Here is a 12,163-nt window from a genome sequence, read left to right as displayed (position 1 = left end):
GCAAAATTAGCCAAGGCTGGGCAAAATCGTAATTTTCCCTTCCCAGACAATAGGCGATTACGGGCCCACAAATTAACGAGCGTACAGGATTATTTCCCCCCGTACAAAATGTTTCTCTCTACCCAGAAACCCCCTCAGGCATCCTTTGGTGAACTTCCTCACTGACCCCTGTGCGTCGCCCTAACACCGCTGGAGGCCATTGTTTAAAGGAGCCTCTCCGCCAATTATTCGGCCAGGGTTTTCTAACATCGTTCCAAGGGGTCAGGGTTGCCATCTTTTGAGGGGAGGACCGGTAAAGGGACTCAGGAGAAAGAAAGAAAACGAAAGAGAAGAAAGACAAAATAAGGCTTTGGGGGCGTTTAGCCTCTGCTCTCCAATCGGGAAGTAGCGCCTGTTGATTGGGTCCCCTGGTGTCAGTGAAACAGAATGGGTCAGCCACACTGCTCTCTTGCTCAGCTGCAGAGTGCTGCACTCTAGCCGGCTCTAAATTGCTCGACCAATGGCCTCTTTTTCCTCCCTCCTCCTCTCCTTACCTTCATGAACACTGATCTAAGAGTTAGTGGGATAGGTGAAATCCATTTGTCCCGACATGTCACCCCATTGTAGTGCCGCTTCACTGCACACAACATAACTGCTTCACATGACCTATTCTTTATGTATAGTACATGTCTCTGTGGGAGTTAAAGTAACAGTGCACAGTGCTGTAGTTTTAAACTAACACTACACAGTGTCATAGTGTTGAAGTAACACTACACAGTGTTATAGTGTTAAAGTAACACTACACAGTGTTATAGTGTTGAAGTAACACTACACAGTGTTATAGTGTTAAAGTAACACTACACAGTGTTATAGTGTTGAAGTAACACTACACAGTGTTATAGTGTTAAAGTAACACTACACAGTGTTATAGTGTTGAAGTAACACTACACAGTGTTATAGTGTTGAAGTAACACTACACAGTGTTATAGTGTTGAAGTAACACTACACCGTGTTATAGTGTTAAAGTAACACTACACAGTGTTATAGTGTTAAAGTAACGCTACACAGTGTTATAGTGTTAAAGTAACGCTACACAGTGTTATAGTGTTGAAGTAACACTACACAGTGTTATAGTGTTGAAGCAACACTACACAGTGTTATAGTGTTGAAGTAACACTACACAGAGTTATAGTGTTGAAGTAACACTACACAGTGTTATAGTGTTAAAGTAACACTACACAGTTTTATTGCTAAAGTAACTTGTACACACTGGTGTTGTTTTCAATTTTACTCATTGTTTGTTTTCCCAGCAGAACTGCCAGGTATTCCCGAGGACGGCGTGTCCCATGGCGGTCGGATCAGCACGGATATGGGCATCACTCTGACCTTCACTGGTGCCCCTACCATCACCTCTACCCTCACACCAACCAGCCCCACCACTGGGGCATGATCTCTCAGTGTTGCCCCTCCCTCCGTGACTCTTCCGTGACCCAGCGATATCGATTGCGCTGGTGCCCAGCCCAAACTCACCACCATCACCTGACTGTTTGTCAGTAGGGCTGGTGCCCGCCCCCCCTTTTCCAACTCCCCCCATTTCCTTCAAGTGGTTCAGTCTGAGTAGCTACTGTTGCTGAACCACCATCATGACTATGAGAGGCCTTGGAAACCCCCTCATGCCTTGTGAGGACTTCTGACCTTGTGAGGACTTCCCTTCAGGGGACTACAATTACTGGAGCTCTCCAGTGGATACTTCAATACTCTGTTAATTCAACCAATACAAACAAACACTTAGTCCTTCACTTTTCCCCCCTCTGCTGCATTGCATGGACAGTTATAGAGGGTGAAGATACTCTTGTCTTGGCAGTGGACTTGTACCCAGAGAAGAAGCCAATGTCTGTATTTACTGGGGGGTCTTTTTAAAACAACAAACACCCTGGAAACCATTCTTTTTTTATATAATGAAATTGTTGTAATTATGGAAAATTACAATAAGGTGAGGCAATAGTGTCCTGTTTACAGTTTTATCACAAACTCTCTAAGGACAAGTAACAATAACTATTGCAAGTGCTCTGGTATTGCTTTGCCGTACTATGCTGTTTTTCAAAAAAGGACTTGACTTGTCTAATTCACACTATGTGTGTGAGTCTTTTTTCATAGACTTTTATCTCCTACCCCCACGAATCTCTTTGCGTTTGAAAATAAAAATAAATAACAGGACCAGTTTCTCTCAGTTTGCTGTATGAACAACACAGAAAGGAACCATTTCAATGCTTTGAGGTCCTGTCATACAATTTATATTATGTGGTAAAGAGCTTTGTAAACACTTAAGTAACTAGAGTGTAATTACAGATTTCCTTGCTACATGTAGCCTATAAGAGTAGTAATTACAGGGCTACTACACAGGTATGAGTGCAACTCAATGTAAAGTGCTACCAAAACCCCAGTTAGTAACCCGGACAGTTAGTAGGAGGGTACAGCTTGGTACAATACAGTGATGGGAAAAATTACACAGTAGATTTCCTGCCTAGCGGCTGCCCCCTTCCCTGCTTCGCCTGGGTAGCTCTGTATTTACTGACTAATTACTTTGTTTGACTCACCGACTGTGGTGGAAAGGGCTTATGCAGACACAGATTGTGTCCCAAATGGCACCCTACCCCTTATATGGTGCACTTGTTTTGACTAGGCCTCATAGGGCTCTGGTCAAAAGTGCCATATATTATATGGAATGTGGTGCCATTTGTGATGCATCCTCAGTGTTGGTGGTGTGGGTAAGAACAGAGAAGGGTCGCTATCTCTCGCTCTTTGGTTTCTCAGCTGCTGTATGAGGTGTGGCTGAAGGAAGCAGGCTGTTGAGGCCAAAAGGTTATTCTGCATGACGGACGCTGTTGTCACGTCCGAACCCCGACGAGAACAGACCAGGTGGGCTTTGAAGGTCCACTAAATGAACAAGCACATTGCTCTATCTTCTTGTTCTTGTCTTTCAATATCTTGGAATAACACATTAGAAACTTACCTAGGACCTATAGTCTCTCAGGTTTGAATCACAATGTGAGAAAAAAAGGTTTAACCAAAATAAACTGTTGTGGCATATAGAATGTTTGAGGATACTTGAGGATTTTTCTTTATTTTGGAAGAATAGAATATGAATTGAGGTTATACGGGGATGCATAATGTGGTATAGATGTGGAACTCCCGCATCACTATTAATAAAATATCTGCTGAAATGCACTTCACTGATATCCACCCCCTCCCAAACTGTGGCTACTTTTACTCTTGCTGCAACTGGGACAAACAATATGCTGACACTGAAACATGGTCTTATACTATATATAAACAGAGGCCTACTATTTATATGACATATTGTTATTGTGGCGTCCTCCAGCACGAGAAAAATGTAATACACTACACTATCCACTACCAAAGATGCTTAATAGTGAGAAGGCCTAGATATAAATGAGTCTTGCTTGGAATTTGAGGGACTGAAAATATGCTGACACTTACTAAAACATGATCTTCTACTATAGACATAGGCCTACTATTTATATGATGTCCTTTTGTGAGACTCTCCAGAGACAAATTATATCCACTATCCACTACCAAGATACTCAGTAGTGAGAAAGGCCTAGCTAGATACAAATGAGAGTCTTCCCTGGAATTTGAGGGGGAAAAAAGAGATTTGCGTAAATCTGCCCCAAACACTTAAATGGAGTGATTAGTTCCTGCTCACGCTCTACTTCTCCCTTTCAATAGATGCACTCTCCCAATCCTCTGGGAGTTCCCTAGATACACCTTATTTCAAAGCTGGTGGCCACAAAAGGAATAATTTATCTTCCTCTTAAAATCAATTACTAATTTGGTTTGAGGACAGAAGGATATTGTGGAATTTTCAGTTGGTTATCGACTTTTATCAAGTGTTGAGATTATGGGAGAATGAGGCTGCCACAAATCTTATTTTTTTGCCACAAATGTAAAAATTTTTAAAGAAAAAAGAAAATAGCACCATAATGTTTATGAAAATGTAACTCTTTCTTGTCAAGATTCCCCCCTCATCTCTCTGCTCCTCATGATTCCACTGCAAGTCTCACATTCCCGAGTGACATGTCTGTCTACTCCGATAAAGCCAATGTGAACTAAGTCCCATGTTTGACTGCCATCTTTAGGGGATTTTGGAAACTGCCTCCATCTAACTGTTTTTCCCAACTAAGGTGGTGTTCCAAATGGCACCCTATTCACTACATAGTACACTATTACATAGTACACTAGTGCACAATATAAAGAATAGGGTGCCATTTAGGACGCTACCTAAATGTGTGATTATAGATAAGTAGCAGATTTCCTCCAGCTGAGGATTCATCATGCCACTTCGTAACCACTTCATTAAATATGCTTAAAGTGCCGTGTAAACAACAAATATAAAATACATAAAGTTTGTGTGGGGCCACTTTAGGGATTATGGTGTGTGGCAATTTCAACTGTTGACTTATTACTCTGTAATAAATGAAGAACTAAGCTAAAATCAATCAACAAAGTAGTGATATACAGTGCCTTCAGAAAGCATTCATACCCCTTGACATTTTCTACATTTTGTTGAGTTACAGCCTGCATTTGAAATTGATTAAATTTAGATGCTGTGTCACTGGCCTACACACAATACCCCATCATAATGTCAAAGTGGAATTATGTTTTTAGAAGTTTTTACAAATTAATTAAAAATGAGTCAGTAAGTAGCACGGCTGACCCATTCTGTTTCACTGACACAACTGACACCCAGTCACTACAAAAATACAGGCGTCCTTCCTAACTCAGTTGCCGGAGATGAAGGAAACCACTCAGGGATTTCACCACTTTAAAACACTTTAAAACAGTTACAGAGTTTAATGGCTGTGATAGGAGAAAATTGAGTATGGATCAACATTGTAGTTACTCCACAATACTAACCTAATTGACAGAGTGAAAAGAAGGAAGCCTGTAGAGTATACAAATATTCTGTTTGTAATAAGGCACTAAAGTAAAGAAATTAACTTAATGTCCTAAATACAAAGCTTTATGTTTGGGGCACATCCAACACAACACATCACTGAGTACCACTCTTCATATTTTCAGGCATGGTGGTGGCTGCATCATGTTATGGGTATGCTTGTCATCGGCAAGGACTAGGGAGTTTCTTTTTAATAAAACGAAACGGAATAGAGCTGAGCACAAGCAAAATCCTAGAGGAAAACCTGGTTCAGTCTGCAATCCAACAGACACTGGGAGACAAATTCTCCTTTCAGGAGGACAATTACCTAAAACACAAGGCCAAATATACAGTGGAGTTGCTTACCAAGACGACATTGAATGTTCCCGAGTGACCTAGTTACAGTTTTGACTTAAACCGGCTTGAAAATCTATGGCATGACTTGAAAATGACCTTCCAGCAATGATCAACAACCAACATCACATTTTAAAAAGAATAATGTGCAAATATTGAACAATCCAGGTGTGCAAAGCTCTTAGAGACTACGCAAAGCTGTAATCACTGTCAAAGGTAAATCTAACATGTATTGAATACTTATGTAAATGAGATATTTCTGTATTTCATTTTCACTACATTTGCAAAAATTTCTAAAAACATGTTTTCACTTTGTTATTATTAAAATCTATTTAATCAATTCTGAATTCAGGCTGTAACACAACAAAATGTGGAATAAGTCGAGGGGTATAAATACTTTTTGAAAGCACTGTATCTAGTCCATCTAATCTATCACAATTAAGGTTCATTTTAATTTAGAGCTATTAACAAAGTAATTTGTCACAAAACGTAAAACAATGAAACCCAGATTTAAACAGAATAAATCAAACGCACACAAATAATGCTAACGGAAATCAAGATGAGGACTGGCGATATCTCAAAGCCAATATGTAAATAGCCTTTGTATTTGATGCAACTAGGATAAGCAGTCACCCTGAAACAATGGATGGAATCAACAGGCCACGACCCCTGGGGCCCTAGGGGCCCGACATGCAGTGACGGATGACTTGGTCTCCTGAGGAGGGTCACTGCTCTGGGTCTCTATGTGTCAGGGTGCTGCAGGGGCCAAGGCATGGCCACCACCTCACCTCAGCCTGGACCTACCAGAGGAAAGAGGAAGAGGAGGAAGAGGAAGATTTCCACTGACCATGTAAATACTTTATCTGGGGAATATTTCATTTAGTTCACTTCAGATAAATTAAATTGTATGAAATTAATTTATGTTAATTTCAATTTCAATTCACTAAAATTCAATTAGATTCCATTGAAATGCATATCACAAGTTCAGAGCAACTGCAAACCAATGAAAGCTACATGACTAGTTTTGACTTCTGAATTCTCCGTATAGTCACATGCAGCGATTTCACAAGTCTTGACTAGTAAGGTCAATATCTCATTACTAATGTTGTAAAGTTCAGAAGTGAACATTCCGTTAAAGGTACAGAAGATTTTGACATAAAAATTCCTTGCAGACTGACATGCAACTATGGCATGCTGGTACAAGCAGCAGAAACTTCCAAAACATTGAGAGATTGTTAGGTTAAAGTTGTTATCGGGTTCCGAGTGATAGAGTGAGTTAGACTGACAATGTTATCTCTGTGAGGACAGATAGAGTGGCTTATATCTGTGCTGGTTGGCTACCCAAGGCAACTAATACCTTTATGCCCTCAAGAAAATAATTTGGTCACTGTTTCAAACATGCACAAAAACAATCAATCACTCTTGTCTGTGTTACATGTACTGGGCCCGTTTTTGGAATTAAATGTAAGGAAGGCTAAACGAAAAATGCAAAAATTATGTTGAATGTGGTGCTACTGCGAAAAAGGTCCCGTACAGTCAGATCACTGTTATATATTTATTAAAAAAAGAAAATGTATCAAATAAAGCATTTTCCTTAATGATGCACTCTCAAATGTTTGTATAATTTCGGACAGTAGGTTTGAAAGTGGTGCTCACGAGCCAAAACGAACCCTGTTTGTTTGTGTACTACAATATTCATTTCGTGCGACGCGTTAAAGCTACATTATGTAACTTTTTGGGCCACCTGACCAAATTCACATAAAAAATCTGAGTTCTAGATCTGTCATTTTTATTAAAAGCAATTCTAAGAAGCGGTAGATCTAACCCTAACCCTAACCCTAACCCCCCAACCTGAATAAACAAGGATGCAGTGATGGATAAAGTACTGTATTGTCATACTTGAGTAAAAGTAAAGATACCTTAATAGAAAATGACTCAAGTAAAAGTGAAAGTCCCCCAGTAAAATAATACTTGAGTAAAAGTCTAAAAGTATTTGTTTTTAAATATACTTAAGTATCAAAAGTAAATATAATTGCTAAGATATACTTAAGTATCAAAAGAAAAGTACAAATTATATTAAGCAAACCAGATTGTGCCATATTATTGTTTTTTATTTATTTACGGAAAGCTAGGGGCACACTCCAACATTCAGACATCATTTACAAACGAAGCATGTGTGTTTAGTGAGTTCACCAGATCAGAGGCAGTAGGGATGACCAGGGATGTTGCCATGATAAGCATGTGAATTGGACCCTTTTCCTGTCCTGCTAAGCATTAAAAATGTAACGAGTACTTTTGGGTGTCAGGGAAAATGTATGGAGTAAAAAGTAAATATAAAAAAAAACATAAATAGTAAAGTAAAGTACAGATACCCCAAAAAACTACTTAAGTAGTACTTTCAAATATTTTTACTTAAGTACTTTACACCACTGCAAGGATGACAAGTTGAGATTAATGAAAGGCTGTTGGTGACAGGGCCAATTCTTACGAATTACTGAGGTATAATAGCGGACGATATTGCCACTCCTATTCACCATATTTTCAATTTGAGCCTACTGGAAAGTGAGTGCCACCAGGCTTGGAAGGAAGCAAAAGTAATTCCGCTACCTAAGATTAGTAAAGCCCCCTTTACTGGCTCAAATAGCTGACCAATCAGCCTATTACCAACCCTTAGTAAACTTTTGGAAAGAATTCTGTTTGACCAGATACAATGCGATTTTACAGTAAACAAATTGACAACAAACTTTAAGCATGCTTACAGGGAAGGACATTCAACAAGCACAACACTTACACAAATGACTGATGATTGGCTGAGAGAAATTGTTGATAAAAAGATTGCTTTACACCCCCTGCTATATTGTGGATAAAGAGTTACCTGTCTAACAGAACACAGAGGGTGTTCTTTAATGGAAGCCTCTCCAAAATGATCCAAGTAGAATCAGGAATTCCCCAAGGCAGTTGTATAGGCCCATTATTTTTTTTAAATCTTTACTAATGACATGCCACTGGCTTTGAGTAAAGCCAGTGTGTCTATGTATGCAGATGACGCAACACTATACGTCAGCTACTACAGAGACTGAAATGACAGCAACACTTAACAAAGAGTTGCAGTTAGTTTCAGAGTGGGTGGCAAGGAATAAGTTAATCCTCAATATTTATTAAACTAAAAGCATTGTATTTGGGACAAATCATTCACTAAACCCTAAACCTCAACTAAATATTGTAATAAATCATGTGGAGATTGAGCAAGTTGAGGTGACTAAACTGCTTGGAGTAACCCTGGATTGTAAACTGTCATGGTGAAAACATATTGATACAACAGTAGCTAAGATGGGGAGAAGTTTGTCCATAATAAAGCGCTGCTCTACCTTCTTAACAGCACTATCAACAAGGCCCTAGTTTTGTCGCACCTAAACTACTGTTCAGTCGTGTGGTCAGGTGCCACGAAAATTGCAATTGGCTCAGAACAGGGCAGCACGGCTGGCCCTTGAATGTACACAGAGAGCTGATATTAATAATATGCATGTCAATCTCTCCTGGCTCATCACTACTTGTATTTCTGCGAGGTATTGATATGTTGAATGCACCGAGCTGTCTGTTTGAACTACTGGCGCACAGCTCGGACACCCATGCATACCCCACAAGACATGCCACAAGAGGTCTCTTCACAGTCCCGAAGTCCAGAACAGACTATGGGAGGCGTACAGTACTACATAGAGCCATGACTACATGGAACTCCATTCCACATCAAGTAACTGATACAAGCAGTAAAATTAAATAAATAAAAAACGGATAAAAATACACCTTATGGAACAGGGGGGACTGTGAAGCAACAAACATAGGCACAGACATATGCATACACACACGATAACATACGCACTATACACACACGTACACATGGATTTTGTACACATGGATTTTGTACCGTTGATATGTGGCAGTAGTGGAGTAGGAGCCTGAGGGGACACGGTGTGTTGTGAAATTGTATAAACTGCCTTAATTTTGCTGGACCCCAGGAAGAGTAGCTGAGGCAGCAGCTAATGGGGATCCATAATAAATACAAATACAAATACAACTATGGTGCTATTCTGACCCTTTTTTGTACTTATTTTGATCAGAGCCCTATGTAGTGCACTACATTTGACTAGGGCCCATAGGGCAAGGGTGAAAATAGTGCATTAGATAATCATGTGCCTTTTCGGACACACCTCAGTGACTCTAGAATAGTGTCCATGGAATAGCTTCAATGTAACGTCATGTCTTCCAATGACTTGGATTAACCATACTCACGCTACACTTACTTTAGCAAACTTTTTTCAGTTGGTTTTCTAATCCTCTGGTAATGCTGTGGTATGGAGGCGTGTCGATACAGGCAGTCAAAACATCATGCAGTGTGCCTCCCAAATGGCACCCTTTTCAAAATATATAGTGCACTACTTGTGACCAGAGCCTATAGGGCTCTGGCCAAATGTAGTGCACTATATAGGGAATAGGGTGCCATTTGGCACACAGGCCACAGTGTGTACATTGTAAACCTATAGTCCTCTCTAACAGATAATAAGTCTCTGAGAGTTGATGGGGTGTATGATGGGATTTTGTCACCCTTTCGCAAGAGCGCAATCGGTAATGCACACGTAACCACTGGCCCAGGAGGTATGGAGATATTTTACTAGTCTCAACGTTGGAAAAAAGTGTCACGGGACGGATAATGAATAGGTTTGCACTGTTTTCCTTTTTGGCGGCTTTTCCGGTTACGCTAAAGGCTAGTGCATTCCAGAATTCTCTCCATAAGGCACTTTCCCTCCACAAGTCCCCCAACGGCCTCTTGTCTGACAGGTCCGTCGTACTCAACAGGCTTTGGGGTGGAGGGAGGGAGAGAGGTGTGTGTATGTGCACGTGTGTATGTGTGTTCATATGTGCACATGTCAGTGTGTGTGTGCGTACTGTTCATGCATGTGTGTGTGTGTGTGTGGTGAACTTTTGATTTGAAGCAACGCTCTTAGGCCCTTCTCCCCGCATTGTGCGTTCGCTCAATAGGAAAGAATGCGAGAGACACAGACAGAGATATATATGCCTTCAAAATGATGGGAGTAGTGAGTGCCCACCCCTCTCTGGCTATAGGCGAAGAGCCCAGAGAGAGGTAAGGGGTTTATATAAACAAAGCAGCTCCTAATTTGGACTCACATAACCAACATTAGTCTGAACATACCCAAATTCCAGCAAGGCATCAATCTAAAGAGCAAGGTTTTCCCCTTCCACTCCTCCAGGTCTTGGTCTGGGTGCGTGACCCAGCCCATCAATAGTCTGCTTTAGAGTAACACATGAGCTCATTCCCACTCTTGAAAAGTGTCCAATATCTTTGTCTCTCTGAAAGTCTAGGACGTTTCCCGGCCGCCCGCAGAATCCAAGTGCGTTCAAATAAAAATGGGATAATTTATTACTCTTAATTACATTCTTGATTTAAGATGGGATTAAATGTTGTACCGCCTTGCGCTAGTGGAGAGGGAAGGTATTGGATAACGGACAGAGGATCAAGGAATCCAGGGAGGCATGGATCATGGTTACCCCCGGGAGAGGAAGGCGGGAGGTCGGGTTACCCCAACGGGAGACATTGACCCAGTAGGCAGGAAGTCGCTGCATTTAAAGGAACAATTACAATGATTTACCCACCAAAGGCAAACATATCAAAGATGGCTGCCATTCCTGTAGGGCATACAGAGGGCAGCGGTACAGAGTGTGGTTTGAAATGAAGAAGTTCTAAAGCTTATAGACAAGTTGGTTGTTTAGCAACAAAACCGACACCTGTGCAACTACGGGGCAAAACGGACAGGGTTGGATTAGATTGTCAGCCAACCCGTCTTTATGAAGAATTTGTATATTACACATGTAATATATAATAGTTTCAGAAACCATTCACAAGCTACCATTATACTTTTTAAGAGTGTTATGGCACACGATGTTGATGTTATGCTTGTCTAGTGTGTGTTACTGTAACCTAAGTTTTAGTGTTTATGCCTATGGAAAAAGGCATTACAGGTTTAAAGAGCTCACATGAAATGTGCAGTTCAAAATGGCCGCCATTCATTGGCACTTCTAAATCACCATCCCTTCCAGTTAATGATTCCTCCTTTGTTTGCACTCCCAGTCTGTCTAGACTCCATTCATTTTTCCTGTTTACCAATACACCTAATGACACCAAATTACAAATAATCAATAGCTAAGAGGAAAACTGGCATGCGGGGAAACTCAAATTAATCTTACTAATGACACTGAGTGCCTTGGCCCAACGCTTGTCCATTTACCTTTAGAGATGGCTCAATTAGGGAAGGTAGTTAGCTCAAAAGCAAGTTGCTTTGTCAATAGAAACCAAATATCCCAGAAGAGTATTCATCTTTTGTCGCCTGCAGTGTAATGTGAGTTAAGAGATGTTTGATATCATATATGCGGAGAATATACTACTCTTGTTTGACGGTACTAATTTAAAGTAGGTGGGACTGGGAGTAGTAGGCCGACATACCGCCAGTGAGTTCAAATAGCCACTCAACATGGGTGAATGAGTGGAGGCAAATAGAAGGGGGCAGTGGTGGGGGGTGACTGTAACACAAGCGCAATATAGAGTGTATATAATAAAGCACTGCATACATAAATAATCACCAGAATCAAGGTAATTAAGCTAAAAGCTCATAGTGCACACACACACATATGGTCTCGCAAGTACCACTGATCAAAGGCACATCACCCCCTTCCCCCATACTCCTCTGGACACCACAACAAAGAGCCATATCGGGGCTCAACGAACAAATGACCTTGGGGCTGATCACGTGCCGCCGAGCGGAGTAGAGAGAGAAATTAAGCCATTAGCCCGGTGGCAGC

At 40.8% G+C, this 12,163-nt stretch overlaps 1 protein-coding gene across 6 annotated transcripts in view; it reads left to right on the top strand.

Annotated features, from left to right (window-relative positions):
- Positions 1–3,078, top strand: part of LOC106585964 (homeobox protein Meis1) — a 47,835-nt gene extending 44,757 nt beyond the window's left edge. For 5 of the 6 annotated variants that reach the window (XM_014172736.2, XM_014172741.2, XM_014172753.2 and 2 more), the window contains exon 13: positions 1,293–3,078. The gene's annotated coding sequence lies outside the window, so the exon portion shown is untranslated. Of the gene's footprint in view, positions 1–1,289 lie in introns of all 6 variants that reach the window. The other variant, XM_014172728.2, reaches the window with a different exon arrangement.
- The last annotated feature ends 9,085 nt before the right edge of the window (positions 3,079–12,163 follow it).

This window comes from Salmo salar, chromosome ssa02 (genome assembly GCF_905237065.1).
Source record: "Salmo salar chromosome ssa02, Ssal_v3.1, whole genome shotgun sequence".
NCBI lineage: Eukaryota > Metazoa > Chordata > Actinopteri > Salmoniformes > Salmonidae > Salmo > Salmo salar.
The sequence above is the reverse complement of the archived record's forward strand: the minus strand, read 5'-3'. Positions and strand labels throughout refer to the sequence as shown.